The sequence below is a fragment of the Cynoglossus semilaevis genome, chromosome 4, assembly GCF_000523025.1.
Source record: "Cynoglossus semilaevis isolate Cse_v1.0 chromosome 4, Cse_v1.0, whole genome shotgun sequence".
NCBI classification, from domain to species: domain Eukaryota; kingdom Metazoa; phylum Chordata; class Actinopteri; order Pleuronectiformes; family Cynoglossidae; genus Cynoglossus; species Cynoglossus semilaevis.
Genome location: NC_024310.1, coordinates 18,100,393 through 18,122,374, shown reverse-complemented (window position 1 = coordinate 18,122,374; position 21,982 = coordinate 18,100,393).

Sequence of the window (21,982 nt, the reverse complement as noted above, 5' to 3'; positions counted from 1 at the left end):
AATTCTGAAACCTCTTGTGCAGTGCCCCCTTTTGGTAGATAGACCTGTCGTTAGGCTCAAACATTGACTTACTGACATAAAGCAAAACTGTTGCTCTCATTAAATGAAGTGAAACTACAAATAAGTGACATTTTTTGACAAAGAAAATATTTTAAAAAAAATCTATCTAGCTGCTACCCCCTCCTGCAATAACTCCATAGCCCCACTAGGGACCTGCCATGCACTTTTGGAACCACTGGCTTAGGGGTGACATTTTTGTCCTTAGTTAATTATGACGTGAAAGTGAAAAAAAAGAAGATGTTTTCTATTAAACCAGTGTCCTAAAAGATCAAGGTTGCTAAAGGTTAAGCTCCCATTCCCTTGTTACCACTTGTGAATTGCATTAATCATATTTCCTCCGTCGTTTCTCTACATTAGTCAGAGCCTTTTTTTGCTGCTAATATCCAACCCTTTGCCAACCAGCTGGCTGTCCCTGCAGTACTGCAACTTCCTGGCCCATAGTTAATAACGCTGCCTGGAGAATGCACGGTTGGCATTACTACATCAGTCATACTCTCTTTAACAGAATCGTATGCATTATTAAAACACTCAGCGGCAGTCGTTTTTCTGTTTGCACTGACCTGCAGGAGGGGCCCCTACAGCCCATTCCTTTGAATGCACTGTATGTAAATACTGTAATGACAATAGACTAGCGTGTGTAAAACGGCACTTCCTGCAGCTGTGACACCAATTATATAAGAATAATGAATAAACAAAACCCAGTTACATCATATTAGTAGTTAAAAAAAAAACAAAACAATCAAATGCAATGTTTAATGGAATTAAAAAAGACGTGTTTGTTACTTTGCAGTTTGTCTTTCCTTGAAAATGTAAATTACATTAACGTGTTCATAATCCCTCATAATTTATCATTTTATTTGCTCCTCTTATCAATATTAGGTGGCAAAGAAATACTACATGATTAAAGCTGCTGCCTCCCATTTTTCCACTTATATATTACTGTATTTCAACCAGTTGGTTCATAGAAAAAGGCTGAAAAACAAAATTAAATTAGTTCAAGCAGATTAGAAAGAGCACAGACTTCAGGCTTGGAAAAAATAAAAAAAATATATATTAAGAAAATTTAAAAAATGGATTAACAGTGAAAGCTGGCCCCCAGATAAGAAGCAGTAAACTGAACTGATATGGCAGAAAACAGGAAGTAAAATGAACCACCCTCCAAACCACACGATGGAGCCATCCTCTGACCGACTGGAAGAAGTAATACAGGGCATCAATACTGTAAGGCACCGCAGCCAGACACTGATGTTGCAAAATCAGATTTTTTTTTTCTGTTTTAAGGTGACAATTGACACTCGAACGCAGCTGTCACTTATTGTATCAGCTGGCAGTGAGGTTCTCACACCTGAAGGAACTTTTTCTTTTTACACCTGGCTTTGCGGCAGTTTCATCCTTCAGGACGGACCGCACAGAGATCTTCTGGTAATGGAGCCGCTCTAGCATTAAATGAGAAGAGTTCCACCACATACCGCACCATCAATTTCACGTGTTGGTTTTATACGCAACTGCGACTACTTTACTTACAGTGCCTGTTGTCAACAACGGGTGGCTTGGTGTAAAAATGTTTTCTTCTTTACCTTCCGTGACTATTGGTTATGTCAAGGAAGTATTTTTATTCTAATCATAAAAAAAACTGGTCAAGACTTTAGAATTAGACCAGGACTAGGTCTTTATTTCATACCAGTTGACGACACACAAGTTGTTTGTCTCCTCAGCTGTAGTTTTTATGCATCGTAGCTCAGATCATATTTTTTCTTTAAATGAAGGCTGTTGTCTGAGAAGATAAAATCTCATTTGACATCACACCGAGTTTCACATTCACTCGCAATGATTTCCTGAGCATCAGTCGTTCCACTGGCGGTGCCTTTAAACATGGCAGAAGCACCAGTGTGCTTACAATATTTAAGGCCTTTCGAGAACTCGCAGGAAACATGAAAAAAAGTTTCTTCTCTTTCTTCTTTAAAACCTCCCAGTTACAGCCAAGAGAATGTTCCCTAGAGTGATGATCAAGAATTATCCGAAACCTTGCCACCCGTGAAAGAAAAACGATGAACATTTGTGTTAAAGCGCTGAGGATTAGCAGCTTTTTGATGACTGTTCTCCTTTCACCCTGTTGTTGTAGGGATCAGCACATTCATACAAAGAGATTAATAGGACAGAAATAATGTTTAGCATTTACATTTTGCTTATTTCCATAGGGTGACACTAGTATCTCCAAGTGCAGGGTTTTATATTCATGCATCATGGCTTATTCATAACAGCTGGCTTTAGCGTATGTACATCCATAGCAGCGCTTTTTTAATACGTGCAGCCCAAAATCTGCTCGAACACTCGGGCCAGTTGTTCCGTATCACGCTGAAGCCAAAATGCCCCCCTCCAAGTCCCACACTTTCCTTTCACAATACCCTGAATGCAAGCCTGCTGAAGCCTGGTTGCCTCTGACACATACCTCAGTGACTGTTGTTTGTACGTGGTTAAAGCAGCACAATCAACAGTGAATTTAATAACATGGCGACATGGGTGCAGCACCGGACGCAGGTTAGGGCAATTTCAATAACCAGACTTCTACTTATATTAGTAGGAGCCGGGACCAGAGGAAGAGGATGGACAGAGGAGTGAACGCAGGCAGCTGCAGCTTCTGAGAGAGACTGTGACTGAATCCCAGCAGGAAGGAATTGAACAACTCCTTGTAGTTCCAACTTGGCTAACTGACTTGAATAATCAGTACAGTGATGCCTCTCGTATTGTGGTAGTTGTGTTCCAAGACCCAATGCAAAACAATCGCGATGTAGAGGCATATATTTACCCTTTACGAGCCTCACACACACAGTTATCAACCCTCTCTAGACTGTATTACCTTTTCCCCACACAGTATATGTATAATGGCGACTCAGAGCGAAGTGAACAAGAGTGGCCGAAAGACAAGGGAAGATGCGGAGAGATTCTACGCTGCATCAGCGTCTAGCTAGATCCAGTGGTGCAGGAGGTCACGGCATCTAAGACAACCCTAACCCCTACCAGAAACCATGGATTAACAAGGAGGTGCGTACAAGACTGAGGGAATGTAATACCGCCTTCATATCTGGCGACGCGGTGGCACTCAGATCAGCGAGAGCCAACCTGAACCGTGCCATCAAGGATGCAAAATGTGTCCAAAGTCGGAAGATCCAGGTTTTTTCTTCCATGACCCCAGCAACACCAGACAACTGTGGCAGGGAATCTAGTCTGTCACAGACTACAAAGGCACATCAGCTTCCTCAATGAGCTCAACAACTTCTTTGGAAGATTTGAGGCTCTGAACAACACACCAGCAAGGTACCCCCCACCCTGATGATCGAGGTCCTTTTGATAGCGGTACGGGGTGACGATGCGTCGTGTGCAAGCCGGTGTTCACCGGTACCCTATTTCATCTAGCTGCTATAAAGGGAAGGGGTCACGTGTCCCTTTTGTGGTCAGCTCGCTCGCTTGTGCACTCTCTCTGTGGCTTAAGGTACCCCCCACCCTGATGATCGAGGGTCTTTTGATAGCAGTGCAGGGGTGACAGGGGTGCAAGCCGGTGTTGACTGGTACCCTATTGCATCTATCCGCTAAAGGGGTCGCACGTCACGTTTGTAGTCAGCTCGCTCGCTCGCGCACTCTGTGGCTCTAGAGACCGATTAGCCGGGGGAAGTTGCAGCGTAGGCGCGATACGTAACACGGCCAGGAGGCACTACTGAGCGAGAAGCCGGAAGCCGTGGCGTTACATAACTTTGCGAAGATTGTTGCTGAGGCGCCTTTGGACATCCCCATCGTTCTGGTGGGTAAGAAGGATGGGTCTTTTCGGATCTGTGTGGATTAACGCAAAGTGGATGAGGTGTCACGGTTTGATGCTTATCCAATGCCCCGGGTTGACAAACTCTTGGCAGCCTGGCACAGCTCAGTTTTTTGCAACATTGGATTTAACCAAGGGATACTGGTGGAGTCCCATATCTCCAGAGTCATGATCCCCAGTCTTTCAGTTGTCAAATAACATCAAGTTATTCCTAATTCTGCAAAGATTGTAAAACAGCGTCTTGCATGCACAGTTCGAGTTGTTTACTTTAAACCCTTTAAAGCGGTAAAGTGCTTCCTTATTCTACAAGTGAAAAAGTCTTCCATTCACATTTTTACAGAGAATGCCAATTCCACTCAAAATGAAAATCAAAATAAATAAAATTGCTCAAGCCTTAACACCAGAGCTGCATTTATGACAACGAGTCAAGTGAAAGTGCCTTTAACCAATCAGGGCAGCTCAATGTGAGTGCTGGGGATCAGTGTGTGCCATGCCCAGTGCACCTCAGTGACACCTGGTGGCTGGTGGATTCCAACATGTCCTGACTTAAATCAGATATAGATATAATAATGCTGCATGTTTTAACTGAAAACAAGGAAAAAATGTTTTAACCTAATGTTTTTTCCACAAATTTTATCTTGTCTCATTTTCGTTTAACATAAACACACACGTGAACTCTGTGACATGCAGCCACACAGAGTCTGCAGAAGAAGATGAAGCTGCTGAATGCTGCTCCTTATATAAGCAGCTCCTCGTCAGCCAAGCAGCCACACCTGGCTGGCGGCTCTGCCTGAGCTCCGATTAGTTTGGTGCTGCACACAGACACAGCTGTTACCAATAACACCGGTTACGCCTCCATATGACCTCAGCAGTTTATACTTGTTAATGAACAGATGTCTGTAAACTCCCCTAACTCTTTCTCAATCAGTTCCTGGAGGGATTTCTTTGTAGTATCCTGTGGTCCTACACCACAACACACCGATCAAAACAAATCAGCTGTCTTTCTGCCTCTACTATAACTACAGTTTCACAACGTATTGTCACTACAACACAATATAGAATTAAAATGATATTTTAATACTTCTTGTTTTTGCAATTTTTTAATTGCTCGTGATAAAAAACTAGTCAACAAGAGGGTCAAAAATGCTACTGTTACTGTGCTTTTTGAATCAGTTCCACTTATAACGATATTCAAATGCGTGCAATGACGATGTTAAGAAGGGTGTCTGCTGTTGTATGTCCCAGAACAGGAAGTCTGTATCAAACAAAAACTCTGAGCTATGAGTACCAATGTAGTAGAACAACAGTATTTGTCGGAATATTTTTCTATATGTATCAGGGCTGTAACAGTACGTGTATTAGTCCTCCACCAGGATGTTCAGTACAAATACCAAACAGTAAACCTGTGCAAAAATATGTTTACCGAGCAGCAGACATGTAAGAAGACATCGGTGGAGACTACGATGAGCTTATTGTTACATACACATTAGGACAAATACTTTGTTTTAGCAAATATTTTTTGTGCGTCCACCTTTCTATTCTTAGCAAAAATGTATCGAACTGGGATGTACAGAATGTACCTGCCGTGGGTTCTCTGTACGGTTACACCCCTAACATTGATCAGATATGTAAAACAATACTTTAGGTTTGTTTTCTGTACGTACTGAACAGGTAAAAAAAAGAAAGAAAAAACTATGAGAAAGTATTTTTCTAAATATGTACGGTGACTTTGCGAGTTGAAATGAATAAATATTTTTCTTTGTTTTTTCCAATATGTGCGTATTGTAAAGCCATTTATCACAAATCTTTCATTCCTGCATGTATTAAAGAACTATTTTGTCGTATTATATTGTTCAGAGCATATTTAGCTTCTGAGGATTCCACTGTTCTTCACGAGAGCACAGCGTGTGAGCTTGTGAAGTTGTAGTTCAGTGACTCCTCAGAGAACAGAAGTCACAGATCCTACTGTTTAAAGTGCCTGGAGGTCGGGCGAAGCAGAACAAAGTGGGGCTCAAATAATAAAGGGTGAGAGATGAAAAAGATGAAAAAGGAGAAATGAAAGGAAACAGTTATTGAAAAGGCCCGGGGCAAGCCGTTGGACAGATGAGGACAGAGGGAAGGGACGGTAAAAAAAGTTTTATTAGACTAAATGTTTGACCGCTGAAAAACTGACAGCACCATTTGAACATAAAGGGCTGACTGGGTTGATGAATCAGAGGCCTGTAAGTGCAGCCTCAAAGCAGCTGCCTTTAGTTTTCACTATAATCAAATTTTAACAAATTATTATGGACGCATCTATGCATGTTGCCCTGTTAATTTTGTTTTGTCGACACAAGCAAAAAAAAAAAAAAAATCCAAATGTCATTCCTTTGTATAATTGCATTAATTGCATAATATCAGGGAGGTCATAGAAATAAAGTAGTACTGTGCATAAACACTCTGCTGCCTACCACTACTGTACATATATGTATATACACATACATATATATATATATATATGTGTGTGTGTGTAAATTTAGGCTTAGGCTGATGTCTGGTCAGCGCCATCAACTCATCCATTTCCCATAACGACAGACATGGGGCGGTTTCCATTGCGCTCCACCTGCGTATCGGTGCGATTAATCGCAATTAAAATATTGAATTTTTGCCAAGACCTATTGTAAATATATACATATATTAATATATATATATATATACTTTGTAAATATATATTTAAATATACTGTATGTATACATATCCATATATATAATGTATATTTTGTGCTGAGCAGCAGAGTAGAATGAAAATAATTAACTGAAGAGCTCACTTTTCAAAAAGCAAGTTAAAGCAAAATAAAAAAAAAGATAATTTATTAGGAAATATATGGCTTGACTTATTCATTGACAATATGCTATTTCATACTGCCGGCTCTAAAAACTGATGCCGTGTAAGTCATATTTGTCCACTCCACTAGTCAGAATAAAAGAGCTGCATCTTAATTTTCCAGGAGAAACAATACTTACGAGCTGGGAATTTGAAATAACCAATAATCACAAAGATTTTCAGTGCTGCAAGAATCCATCTCTGTTTACCTTTTTTCTAACGTCAGAATAATAAATAATGCATTTCAAAGATTTGTCCAGTGATTTTATCCAATTATATAAATAAAAAAACACTTTTTTTTAATTGAAATTTTTAAATATTTCTGCACACTTGTATCCTTTAAGACTGTTACATTTTATCCAGGGACCGATGATTCAGCAGACTGAATCCTACTGCAGGGACAGAGAAGGGAAGTTGTCCGAAACAATAAATGAATAAAGCAATTCAGAGAAAAAAACTTAAAAAAAAAAAAAAAAGTTGAGTCTTCAACTTGATCTTGCGCGAGCATAACAATGGCTTAGGGTATATTTCATTCAAATCCTTATAAAACGTCCTTTTTACACACTTTTCAATTACTCTTCTTCATGTGTCTGGAAGAAAAATGTCTGCTTTTTTTTCACAACACAAAAGACTGAAGCCAAACTAACTTCTTAAGATTCAAACAGACTGTGTGTGTGTGTGTGTGTGTGTGTATGTGTGCGTGTGTGAGTGTTTTACAGAGTGACACATATCCCTCGTCTCCTTTCAATTATCCGGATCTCAAACTGTGCCGAGTTTGTGGCCCACACATTGGAACGGCAGGAGAACAAAAGTTTTATTTTGACACACAATCCACTCCTTGGAGTGTGTATTTACTCAACATGTCTCTTTCTGGTGTCAGCTGTTTGTTTTGTCGCTCACTTTGTAAGATAAACAGCAAAGACATTTGCACCTGTGACTTCTTCACTCCTTGTGCCGTTAGCATTAGCATTCCACACGACTTGATATCACTGCAATTTGTACAACTGGGATTTTCTTTTTTGTGTACACACTCACTTGGCTCACTCGCCGTGTGTTTGTGTTTATTATTATTATTATTATATCAATAATAAAAATAACAGCAAAATAATCATAATAATAACAATAATTGTTATTATTATTATTATTATATCAATAATAAAAATAACAGCAAAATAATCATAATAATAACATTAATTGTTATTATTATTGTTATTGCTGTTGTTTTTATTATTATTAGAAATTCCCGTTTAAACTTAAAATATTATTTTGAAACATAGACCCACAGATTAGACTGAAATTCGTCATACATTCACATGCAATAATTTCTATTATAAGGTGTGCACTATTTTTGTTTAATTAATCCAACATTTTAATGGTAAAGAATTATCAATAATCTAATCTCTGGCCTTTTGTCCTTATTTCATTTGGTTTGGTATAAATAGTAGTTTAAATGTTGACCTTGTATTTGGTAATTTAAGATGTATGTTTGTGATTTTCTGCTTCATCTGACAACAGAACGAGTGACGAAAGAAAAACGAAAAACACACACAGGTGGATATGATGAAAGTTTCTTCTCGACCGTATGAATGGTCACAGCGTGAAAACAGAAGAGGGCATGGGGGAGGAGAAAAATGGAACACGGTTGAATGGAGCCCTCCAGCCCGACTTCATTATGCACCAGAAGAGAGAAAATGAAGGAGATGTGCAACAGGGGCAAAAATAGATCCCACATAGGTGTGCTTTAATTCCTAAAAGCTTTTTTTTTTTCAGCTGAGGTAGTACAGGCATGAATGATTCAAGAGTCTAGAATATGAAGAAGAGAAAGAGAAAAATGTTAAGAGACTGGGTGTTGGTCATTTATGTTCCTTGAGCCTCAGAAAAGAGACTCAATGTGCGAGTGGCAGAAATGGTAAAGAGGGAACAACAATTGACCTTTAATATAGGATGTGATGGAAATAAAACATTTAAATCCAGGCTAAAAATGAACTTGTTAATTAATCTAAGTAATTAAACTAATCAGATGAAAACCTTGAAGACATTTAATGGGCGGTAGAATGACGGGAATTCCACCAGCTAATGTATGTATGAATGTATAATACACTGTGTTCATTCACATGGTGTTATTTGTACACACTGTCAGAAAAAACATGTTTGTGTTTCACCAAAGCACCTCATGCTCAAAATCCAATCTCTGTTTGCTGTCAACTTCAGTTTGGAAACAATAAGTAGGTCTGTATCTGACAAACTGACCTACTTAGGAGTTTTTTAATTTTGGTATAAATAATTGGATTTTTTTATTTTATTTTTCCTTTTGTTGTGGAAAGATACAAAAAAAGTTTTCTTGTCACGTATTGGAATGTTTCTTTATCACCATTAGTTATAATTAATTGTGCTACATTGCAATCACTAGCAACCTTGTGATTAAACGGGTAATTATAATTCATTATTGGAAACACTACTTTAAATTAAATAAATATTGTCATATTTCTCTATATGAAGAACTCAATGATTGAGTTGTTGCAACTGTACTGTAATTTCCAGACTATAAGCTGCTGCTTTTTTCAAACGCTTTGAACCCTACAGCCTAAACAACGATGTGGCTAAGTTATGGATCTCGAAATGGGAAGTAGAGACAGGGAGAATGAGACGGAGCTTAGCATCTGTAGCTTAGCTTGGGTTCTGCAGCGTCAGAGCGCCATGGTCTTTTAATTGACTTTATGTCATCTGAATACTATTTACATATTGTTACCTCGGGCAGTGCAGTGTAGAAAAGCCTGACTCGTTAGTACGTGTCTGGCCAAATCTCTCTCCCTCTCCCTCCGTCTTTCCATTTGTTTGTGTGTGCCCGTGGGTGTGAACCGCTGTGTTTAAGTGGAGACAAGTGCGGTGTAAACGGTGTTAGATAGAGCCATTAATCATCCGCTTAACCTCATCAGTGGCACTAAACACATGCAAACAGCAGCAGAGTTGTAGGAAAGAAAGTCTGTGGCTAGAAGCGAGTGGGCAGGAAAAAGAACTGGGAGATAGGAGTGCATCAAGTTTAGATACTTCGTACTTTTACTGGTCCCATTACATTATGCCAGCTTGATGCCAACTCGAAATCTGATTGGTTGAAGAAACAATGTCATTGCCATTCATTTTATGCTCGCAGAGCGAGCACTACTGACTATGAAGGCCTTAGGGCTGGTTTTATTCTACCTAGCAACACATGAGGTTAAATTATGATTGGCTAAAAAAACTAGAGCATACGCAACTATAAGCACTTCAACCAAGACAACCAAGAGAGAATGAATGGGGAGAACAGAGTACTCTATGTATTATGTACTGTATTATTTTATAAATATTTATGGTAAATATATTGAGAAATAGGTCAAGGTCAAGGCCATCTATAAATATTGAGAAATAGGTCAAGGTCAAGGCCGTCTATATTGAACTAAAGATTGATTACTTATGCCTTCCAGAATAGAAAAGAAGAAAGCTAATACAAAGAGCGATTTATGATATTAACTTTTATTTAAAAATATTTTATTAGATAGCTGTCATCTGACACTGTGCACTTCGTTATGTCTAAAATACTGATTTATTCCCAGTTTTTATTGTCAACTCGCGGCGAACGTGTTGCTCTGTGATCGATTGTCCATGCTTTCTACCGCGTTCAGAGTGAAGTGTTCCAAAAAGAGGCGAACAGTGAAAACTTTAGACTTTAGAAGTAGGCGGTTGGACTGGCTTGGCTTCTGAGAGACGTTTCACCTATAATCCGTTTTTACCGACTGCTAGAAAATCCTTGTATTCAGCCTCTTAGCTGCTAGAGCAGTAAAGATGTGAGCATCTGGACTGTCTTGGATTCCAAGACAGGTTTTCACCTCTCACTCGAGAAGCTCTTTAAATTGTAACTGACTGCTGAAAAATCCCGGTACTTAAATCTCAGAGTTGCTGAATACCTAAAAAGGAAGTAGTTCTAGTAAAACTAAAGCCGATGACCACGGGGTAACACAGGGTGTGAGGGCGGGGCTGTGTGAGTCACATGGGTGGTTGGTATCACCTGTATGAGAGTTAGTCTTTTCACATGAATCTGCAAAGCTGAGAACAACGTTCCCAATGAGTTATTTTCCCAGAATACTCTTTTTCTCAAACCCCAAATATCAGTGAAACCCATTAATAATGTGTCAAACTCAAGGCCCGGGGGCCAAATGTGGCACACCAAGTAATTTTGTATGGACCGTGGGAGTTTAAAAAAGCATATAATAAAAAAAAAAAGTCCATGCTGCTGTGTTTCTCAACCTGATAAATTAAAAAGTTTTTTTTATAACACAGCAATGAACAGCCTTTGAGGGGAACTATGTTGCTGATGTGGCTCCCTGGTGAAAATGAGTTTATTGGTGGTTGACCCCGTGCCCTTTAGACACTTTGACCTCGGGTTTATACGAGTAATGAGTCAGGATGTTGATACCTGCTTTGATATACTGCAGTAATATTTAGGTAACTAACCACTTAGAATAGTCTTTTTTGTCATCGTAGCACTGCGGTACAACGGAATTGAGGAAAACGAAAGGTAATGTTTTTTTACTATAACTGGAATGAACCATCGATGGGATGACTGAAATGTGCAGTTCCTTTTTAGGATATGAAGAACATGTTTGTCAATCAACGTAGAAATGACTTTGCTTGCCTTATTCCGCCCTGCTGTTCTGGGCTCCTCTTCTGCTTCAAACTCTTTGGTTCCAAGTGTTCCTCATAATCACAGTCTGTCTTATCTTCCACGGTGCTCGGCTCTCACCACTCCACTCATATTAACTGCTCTCAGTGCATGGGACACATTTTTATGACTGAGACCACATTAGAATATGGATTCATTTCTTCCAATGACTTCATTTTAATCATAAACCCCTCAACGGCTGCTCAGAGCACGAATCCTGAAATACTAGGAAATTGAAGATATTTCTGGCCTTTTTTATGTAGGTGTTGGGGAGTAGAGACCTGAGCGTGCAGCCACAGCAGACACTACTGGGGTTTGTGAATATGCTGCAGTAAGAACAACTATCAAAAGCTTTTAATCAGATTTATTGCAATGTAGAATGTCTGGGTTATTCATGGTTAATCACGATTAATCGTGATGAATTGAAATAAATAAAGTTGAAAATATAATGTCCTGTCCTCAAAATTAATTGAGGTGATTGAAGATTGTTAATCTGTCCATTGTCTTTTGCTAGTCAGCAAGTGGGGGCAGTGGTGGCCTGGTGGTTCAGGAAGCAGACTGGGGTCAGGGAGGTCGCAGTATTAATCCACCGACCAGAGGAGCTAAAGGCAGAGGACACTTTTTATTCTACGCAGTGTTGTGCTCTGCATCAGTGAAAATAATTCACTTTTATGTTCAATTGTGTCAGCCTGTCATCTCTGCATCTTACCTGAAGTCGAAACCACCGCGCAACACACGTGCCGGGTGTGGAATTTGAAGCTTCCCTCAATGGGGATGAACAGAGCGATTATTGGATATAAAGTGTTTATTATTCTGTCGGTGTTTAATCTGATTAATTTCAGAAACACCTTAATTTTCTCCAAGTTTAGAGCTTCTGGTTTTATCTGGACCTTAGCCGCTTGATTCAGAAGATTTGTCAGGAAGATGAAAGATGAAAGTGAGAGTTTATTTTAGGTGAAACCTAGATGACTTTGACCTGCTTTGTTTTTCGTATGGTGTGCAATTTTTACATGTTCACCTTGTGTTTTCCTAGTGATTTCTCCAGCTTTTCTGTCTTCCACCCGCAGTCCAAAAACATGCAAATTTTGGATATAATGTTGACTGGACTCAATATCGACCAAAGGTAGGAGTGTGTGTGCAAGGGGAACATTTTTAGACGAAGTGAATAAATGAACAAACAACAGGAGGCAAACAAATTATTTCTCATTATTTTTCAGAATGCACCATTTGGAATGAAGTTGTTGAAAGTCAGAAGTCTGAATGTTTCTTTTTTTTTTTCAGGTGACATTCAATTCTTTTCATGATATAGTGACAGCCGTCTCTCCCCACCCCCACGCACTCACTCGCACAAAGTCATTTCAGGTAAATCTCGCAATTTCATCCAGTAATGGACTTTCTGTGCCTTTTGGCAAGGTGCCCATTAACGCACGGCGCGATAAAGTGCGGACGCAGTCATGCAAGGTTAGACACACATTCTGCCGCCTGGCCAGTCCGCCTCTTCCTTCTCACATTCAAAGTGCAGGCGACCATGTGTGGTACACACACCTGAAGCTGGCACAGAGGCATTATTGGCTGGTGCCTTATAATTTGGTAGGCATTTTTCGGGCAAAGCAGTAAAAAAGTAATTTCCTAATTTTTCTTTTTTAAGATGCCGGTCTTGTCCTTTTCAAGGGTTTGGGGGGAGCTGGAGGCAATCCCACCAATCAATGGGTGTTTGATTGTCTGTGTACATTTTGTACATGCTGCATCAAGTGGGGTCGCAGGGAGCAGGCAGGACCCAAATGCAGTACTGGAGAGACTCTTTCTGGTGCAGGAAGTTTTATTAACAAAGTCCAAATTAACAAAACACGAAGAACTAACATGCATGGAATTCTCGAGGAACACGAGGAAAACACGGGAACACGGAACACGAGGAAACACAGAGTAGGAAACTCACGAACACGAAGATCTAACACAATCACAATCACAATGATCAACCAGGACAGAGTGAGGGAGAGGGGTATATATACACAGGGAGCACCAGGTGACACAAGTGAAGCTAATTACCAACAGGTGAGTGTGATCCCACAGATTACCCCACAAAGAACACAGGAAAACACAGAAACAGACAGACATGACAACAGTTCACCAGCACCATATGCGTCATTGTCACATACTTTATTTGTATAATACCACCTTAAAATGCATTGAAAACCCCATGATGGACTGGTGAAACCTGCCTTTGTCGGATGACTACTTGGATTCGCTTCTGCTTCCTGCTACCCTGGCAAAGATCAAGCAGTAGACGATGTTTATTCGATATATGTTTATATCTATACTACAGTATATTTGATCTAATTATAGTCACACTCATTTTAGTGTAAAAAGGAATTCATTCTTAGGCCAAATGACTGCACCTGTTTTTTTTTTCCTTCTCTCAGACATCCTCCCCCTCCCTCTCTCTCCGCTGTCACTCATTGCTGCATGGATGCACAAATGGACAACACGGTGACAAACTGCAGTGAGACGGGAAGCCCCATTCAATCCTAGCCTGCTCTCATTTGACAGGGGCCATCCATCCATCCATCCATCTATCCATCCATCCATCCATTTATTCTGCTCCACTGTCTTTCAGAGAAACGTTGGATTTTCTCCAGGACAGGTGAGGGCAGCGACGAATCGACCTGATCCAAACAGCAGTTGTGATCATTAAAGTTGACTCTCTCTGACTCGGTGTCTGTTACTGTACTCTCTGTGTATAGCATGGGTTCTCTGCAGTGTAAATATCCAGCCTCCTGAGGGCACAATGACATGGGCGACTGAGAGCCTATGGCACGCGCCTCCGATGAAAGATGTTAATATTTCTGTGGGCGTAGCACGGATTAATGTGTTTTTTTGAAGTCTGGTCTGATTAAAGGTGTTATTGCTGTGTAGTGACAAGATTGCTGAGTAGGGGATCAGCGGGAGGTTGGGAGACGGCGAAGGAGAGAGAGGGAGAGTGAGTGAAGGATGGTGATTCATGAGAAGATGAGAGGCTAACTAACTGAAGAAAGATGTGCAGAGAGAGGCTGGATGTGTTAGAGGGGAGACGGGGGATGGTGATCAGAGGATGACTACGAAAGAAAGTGAGAGGTTTGATATTTAAGTATATAATGGCTCGAGACTTGGACTTACCTTTACTGCGAGTAGGAAAAACAAAGTTAGAGTACAGTAAGACACTCCTTTGAATATTTCTATCACCTGATGTACAATATCAGGTGATTGTTAATGTGCTCTTCAACAGTAAAACTGCACATTTACTTCTGCTACATCACCAATTACTGTCAAACCTACTGTTGTCACGTTGATCCCTTATCCTTTGTTCAAAGTGGTGTTTTGTTCTTCTTCTCATTTTTACCTTGGCTTCAATCTAAAATAATAATTAAAAAAAAAACTTACAAAAACTGTACTTTTTAAAATTTCAGCAGTGTTCAGCCCCCAAGGTCTAGAAAAGGTCTGGCCCTCTGACAAATATAGTTAGTGACCTTAGCACAAAGTCTAAATTTATTTGCCAGTTCAAAAACTGGGCTGTTTTAAATGCATACTTTTAGGAGTTGCAATATATATATTACTGGGCTGTTTTAAATGCATACTTTTAAGAGTTGCAATATAGTATTTTTGATTTACGAGATAGGCTGTACATGTTCAGTTGCTGAATGCTACAACTCACCTATGCGGAAAAGAAAGTGGGAGGAGGGGGGCGAGAGAAGAGAGGGAGGAGCCTACGGGACTCACATCAGTCCTTAAGGATCTCAGCACGTTACAGAAAGGTCATTTCTCACGAAGAGTACAAACAACACTTTGATGCTATTCTTTCATTCCTCAGCCTTACCTAAGTGTTACATCAAGCTTTGATTTCACTCGATTGTGCTGCAGCAGCTCAGTAGGTCACGCTGTCAAGGTTATTCCTGCTTAAATGGAACTTTATCCGCCAACGAAATTGATTTTTTTTTTTTAACGGTATTAAATCCATAAAACATGAAAATAGCCTTAAAGGATGTTAACAGCTTCCACTTTAGTTACACACCGTTGGGACGCAGCCTGCCATTCCTGCAATTAGGACTGAATCATTGCTGCTCTGGGTAAAATTATTTAATGTTAATGGATGGAAAACTATTTCCTGGGTGAGAGTTATGTGTTTCTGTTATAACATTTACCATGATGCCACAAATTTAATGGAAAGGGTCAACGTAACTGGCAACAAGCCGAGCGACAGTAATCCTTAACTTCCCGTCGGAGACCTGAGTTACTGTTCTGTCAATACAGTATGTAAATATGACAGTGGGACCAAGCTGTCATTTCAGCAGAGAGCAATCAGAGGTAAAAAAAGGATGTGAAAAACACACTCAAATCATCAGAAATAAATATCCACTTTGCCCTGTGTAGACACACACACACAGGCAAGATCACAAACCTATGCTCAAACAAATTTTCCCACACATGCTCACAGCAGGTGGTGGTTAACAGTTTCTAATCACAGCAGCGACAGGCTGCTTGTCAGTTAAATCCTCCAAATTTCTTTTTGGGTTTCCTGTTTGTTCTGTTGCAGCCCTGCAGCAACTTCAGCAGCCACTCAAATTTCCCATGTCGTTCATCTTTGGCAGAATTATCTCAAGGTAGCGCAGTGGAGACATAGCTGCTAGCGTAGCAACGGGGGAGTTTTGCTCACTTAGTTTAGTACATAAAATACATAATACATACATAAAATACATACTGTACAATTTAATGCATACACCACCATTAAATTACAACATTAAAAAAAAGAGATGCACATTTACAACATGATGCTAATATTTAACAAGAGTTTCAGTCAACTTTGACTGAAGGATATGAAGGAGACTCTCTGATTGACTGTGGCATTAAATTCCGGAGGGAAGACAACCCTCAGGACACGATACTCAGGGCTTTTATTTTTAAGTAAATGCTTTAAATCTGAATTAATATTTTCTGTGCCTTTCAGAAACCTCATTTGAATTTTCACAGCACACAAAACCTTACACCTTTCTAGAGTTTGCAAAATCCCTTCTTTCAAGGACTTGTGACTCATTAAAATCTTAGAAGACTGTGAATGTTAAAGACAGATGCAGGTATGTCAATTCTTTTTAATATTCATGTGTAACCCCAGGTCACAGTGGAGGGGTATATGGTGCTCTTGCCTTACAGCAAGAAGATCAATGGTTTGATTCCCGGTAGTGGCTGATGATCTCTCTGTGTGGAGTTCTGTGCTGCCTTACAGTACACCAGGTACTGCAGTGTCCTCCCACAGTCCAAAAAACATGCTGGATTAGAATAATTGGACAGTCAAGATCATAGGTGTCCAACTGAAGGCCGAGGGATCAGATTCGGTTCATCACGTCATTTTATGTGGCTCACTGGAGCCCGAAAGCCCTTCAGTCGACCCATCCTTTACTGGCCTTTCGGGGCCAATGAAATGGAAGCCGAAACAAGTACAAAACTATCCCTTGTGTCTGAATACAAGAAACTTGAAGTACAATAGTATGAAGTATATATAAAGTATATTATATATAGTATTATATATATATAATCAACTGGTGGCCTGCATGCCAAATCCAGCCCGCCGAACCATCCAATCAGGCCTGTGACTAAATCCCAATATAACTCATCAAATATAATGTTAAACAAAAATATGATTTATGTCATTTTATTTTTATTTTCTGGACCCCGAACGTGTCTCTTTAGAAAAGTCCTGGCACTGGAACAAATATAGTTGGTGACCCCTGAATTCCTTCATTTAAAGATAATTCAAGGACCTCACAGCTTCGTTCATCATCTTTGTTAACCTGGTGTTATCTCATATCATCATGTAAATTTAGCGAAACTGGCACTTGAAGTACAATAGTATGAAGTATATATAAAGTATATTATATATAGTATTATATATATATATATAATCAACTGGTGGCCCGCATGCCAAATTCAGCCCGCCGAACCATCCAATCATCCAATATTCTCTCTCCTCACGTTGTTTTTTACAAACACACCACAGAAGCGTCTGATGGACGTCAGCAGTCTCTGCAGTCAGAGGAGAGGTTTTCACCGGGACAGACAGTTCCGTCCTCTTTATTATTGAAATGAGTCACAATCACAGTCATTACGTGACTGCGAGGCCCCACAGCAACGATCGGTCATGCGGCACTTGTAGTTATGCAAGTTTAATGTTTTCTAGGTACAAATTAAGATCTAAAATATTAATAATTACACAAGAGGACTGTTAACATCTAACATCTATTTATCATGGGTTCTGGCAGCCAATAACCAGACAGCTGGAAAAAAAAAAAAAAAAACAGTGCACAGGCTGAGTCGCAGAGGGAAGAAAACCTCAGACCTGTTGGTGAAACACATCACACATTTTACAGCAACCCTGGACACTGACTTGGTGTAATTACCATGATGCTAAAAATAGACATTAGGAGTCTGTCTATAAGTTTGGAGACACCACTAATGAGTGTACAGGAATCACCAGGACAGGAGTTCTCTGACCAGACCAGTGTGAACTGGATCTGATTGGTTTGCATGTTTCCATTATTATATAAAATCCCAGCTTTGTAACGCAGTCAAAAATGTTCTAAGACATATTGGTTTTCAAAGGTGTCTGATTCTAGTACCTGAATGTTGATCTCTGAGACATCTTCAACTGGGTTAACAATTTCTATTTATCATTATATCACCATTGCATCTATGACAAGTGTGAAGCTTTGCTACTTCATTTTTAACCGGGGTCTCCAGCCTCTAAAATAAACCATTTTGAAATCAAAACGAACATCGTATTTGAACCAAACCTGCACAGAAACCTTTCAAAATATTAAGGTCTAGATCAAAATCAAATTTATTTATTTATTTGAAATTGTTTTTAACTAAAAGACCATCTGAAAGTAACATGAATTCCAGGTTGTGAAAGACATGGGGATTTTACCAATTCTACAAAGTAGAATTTTAATGAACGATATGTAGAAAAAAGAAAATCTGTTATGATTTTTTTTTTTCTTTCAGTTTGACTAATTAGTCTCCTGCCTCTACACAGCTTGTGACTCATCAGACAGCGTTTTGATGAAGTGACCAAAGCAAAGAATGGGAATAATTCACTACTTTATCCCACAAACTAATTTAATCAGAGATACATTCTTCTTTGTGATTTATTTACCACTGCTTCTGCATTTGCTGTCCTTTGTACATTTCTTTGGAGTATTTATCTATCATATTTAATAAAGCAATTTATCTCCACAAAAAAACATTTTTTTTCCTCTTAAAATGTGGTGTAAAAAAGACCTGATAGATTTTAACACTAAAAGTCTTTGACCAGATGCCACTACATTATGCCAACATTTTATACATCCTCATTACATAAAAGCTTGGCTTTAATTAGGTGCCGGACTGCCAGGTATTTTAAGGATTTGAACCAACAGCCTGTCTCTGAAAGGTTGTTGAGTTTACAGTAGCTACAAGTCTTGGCAGAGCCTTAAGCAGGCATCTAAATGTGCCCTAATGGGGAGTCTTTCTAAACAACCATCATTAGTTTTCACATGAAAGCCCGACACTGCTGGCCAAGCAGATTGCAGCAAAGAGGGCAGACATAGTGACAGTGTGTTGGAAACATGATAGGGAGGTCAGACGATTTTAGCAGAGGCAATACATTTGGAGTTTCCTTCAGGCTGTTTGCCCTTAACCTCAGAAGTCCTGTGATCTGCGCTATGTTACCCCTCAGGGTGTTGTTGTCTTTCTTGTTTTTTTATCTTTTTTATTCTCCCATAAATATATGTGCCGCCTCCTAACCCTACTTTCTGGCCTTCTGTCTATATCAGGAGTGTCAAACATACGGCCCGTGGGCCAAAACCAGCCTGCTGGGGGGTTCATCATTCTGGTCCGCTTGATAAAATGTGAAAGCCAAAAAAAAAAAAAAAGCACAAACACTTCATATTCATGTTGTTTTCTGAAAATATATTTCATTAAATATGAAGATTTCTTAATACACTATACTTCTAGCAGAATATAGTTGCCAGTTTTGTCCTCTCACAGGAATTGAGTTTAACTTGACTGATTATTTTGCTCGATTGAAGACCAAGACGTTGCTCAGGGGCGTCGTACTCTTTTCCTTAGAGACAAAATGAAAGCAATGCAAGTTGGTCGTTTAGGCTACAGTAATGTTGAGAGTAGACTTTAAATTAGTAAACAGCAAATCCTGGGGCAAACACTTCAAAGTGATATTGAAAAAATAACAACATTTGATTTGCATTGCTTAATCTTTAACTTCAAATTAATTTTTTAATATATATATATATATTTTACTAAACCATACTATATATTTTACCTTAAAGCTTCGTAAGTCTCACTAATTGAGATGTTGCATTTGAATAATATAATTTGATGTATGCAGTCATTATGCAAATACATGTTAGTCTATTAAACATTATCCTTCATTTACATGTTTTTTGGACTCAATTTTTCCTTAAAACCACCTGGGGGCGGGAGGTTGGGAGAATTCTAAAGAAAGTAAATATCCGTTCAAAGGATGCTGAGCCAGAGTCGAGGAAGATAATTCATTATGTGTTCAGCCGTGTGAGTGAAGAACTGGGATGCAGTCCAGCCCAAACAGTATCAAAGCCAACGGAACGCACTCCGAAAGTGTGACAGTTAAACCCACAAACCGAGAAACAGCTGCCTCATTGTTTGCAAAGGGACCGGCAGATTAAGTGGTGAGGGAGTAAGTAGACAGAGGCGGGTGAGGCTAAAAGTGACCTTCAAAGTGAGGGAATTGTTTAGACGAGAAGAGAAGAGAAGTGAGCGACCAATGTGAAGGTCAACAAGCGTTGAGATGAGATTTTTTTTTTTTTTTCTAACTCCCTGTCCTTAGCTTACAGTTAATAGGACACGACCTTTGGGACAAGGAGAAGGATTCAGAGGCGGAAGATAAAGTGAAGAGTTCCAAGGAGACAGAAATAGATGAGTAGAAAGTACAAAAGGCAAACAGGAACACGCTGCAGTCGGACAACCAAGGAAGGAAGACAGAGAAAATAGGGTGAACACAAGGGCAGCAAGACGTGACCATACACTTTATCACAGCTACATGACAGGCTGTGTTATGTAACGATATCATTCTGAATACTGTAGCAGTGGTGCTCAGTTGACCAAGCATTAAATACCTCTGCCTGAACTTAACACGGATAGTCCTCTTGCACTGTTTACTTTAAAGAATCCTGCAAACATCGTCAAACTTAAGGCCATGCCACACTTCTATGGCTGCAAGTAAAAAACAAAGAGCAATTTTTTTTTTCTTGCAACTTCTGTTGTTTTTGTTTTTTTGTTTCATGTTTTCGTGTCCAGTAACTGCCGTATGATTGGTGGTCTTTTAAACACACTAACCCTAAGACCACTTCTCATCTTTATTGGTCCTACAACGGAGCAGCCCATTGGTAGGTGACGTGGTTCGTTATATACTGCAGTGTCTGTGTTTACTGAGGTGGAGGATGTAGCACAGACGTGTGGAAGAGTAATCAGGAGATGAGACACAGGCCACAGGCAACACTCAGACATGGTCTCATATTACAGGAACCACAACTGAATCAGAACAAACAGGCCAAGGCTTCGGCTTCTCCCTCTCGTCCCCATCAACCGGGGGTTTATCAGTATGGCAGTGCACTTTAAACAAATCTTTACCTAACCACCCCACACACATACGCACGTCTGCAATACTGTCATTAACAGCCAGATTAAGAATCAGTGTGAGTTAAAGCTGGATAACGAAGCAAATTGGTAAACATCCCTAATGGAAAATTACATTCCCCGATTAAAAAATGATGGAAATGGTCTGCGGTGGCAGCAGCCGAGAGCCACTGGTGATATGTAAAGAACGTGTCTATTAATGACATGACAGAACGTGTGTGTGTGTGTGTGTGTGTGTGCTCTACATAAATGATCCCAGTGAGGTCCTTAGCGCTCCGAGAGGACAAACTTTCACCATCATTTAAAATATCCTGCCTCAGTGATTCGAGTGAGTGGAGAAAGACATAAACACTGAGCCTCTGGGTCTGATCCCCTCTGTTACTGACTGACCAGATCGTTTAGCTCTGATAGACTTTATTTGATTACACTTTCTTCCAAGTGAACCCTGGCAAAGTGCAAAGCCTTCTTGCTGCTTCCTGCAGTTTTTTTCCGAGTGGTTCTCAAAACGGGGCGCCTTTATTGTGTGAAGAGTGAAAAGGTGCATACATTCTAACAACTAAATTCAAAAAGAAAATGGAAAATAAATGGCATTATTTACTACAAGAAAACTATAGTGCAAGGGATTCCTCGACTTACGTCAGTGTTTCGTTTCTGCAGTGTAAAGTAGCTCATTATGTAAGTCGGAACTTACAACCCATGTCATGCTCACCTACGCTAACACAATGCTAACATCATAATTCAGGACATAAAAACATCAGAAGAGTCTGACTTACCCTTGGGAGCCATAATGAAGGACAAAACATTCAATGTTCAATGTATGCCGTACAACCAGGTATAAAGGTCTTCCGCGTATGGCG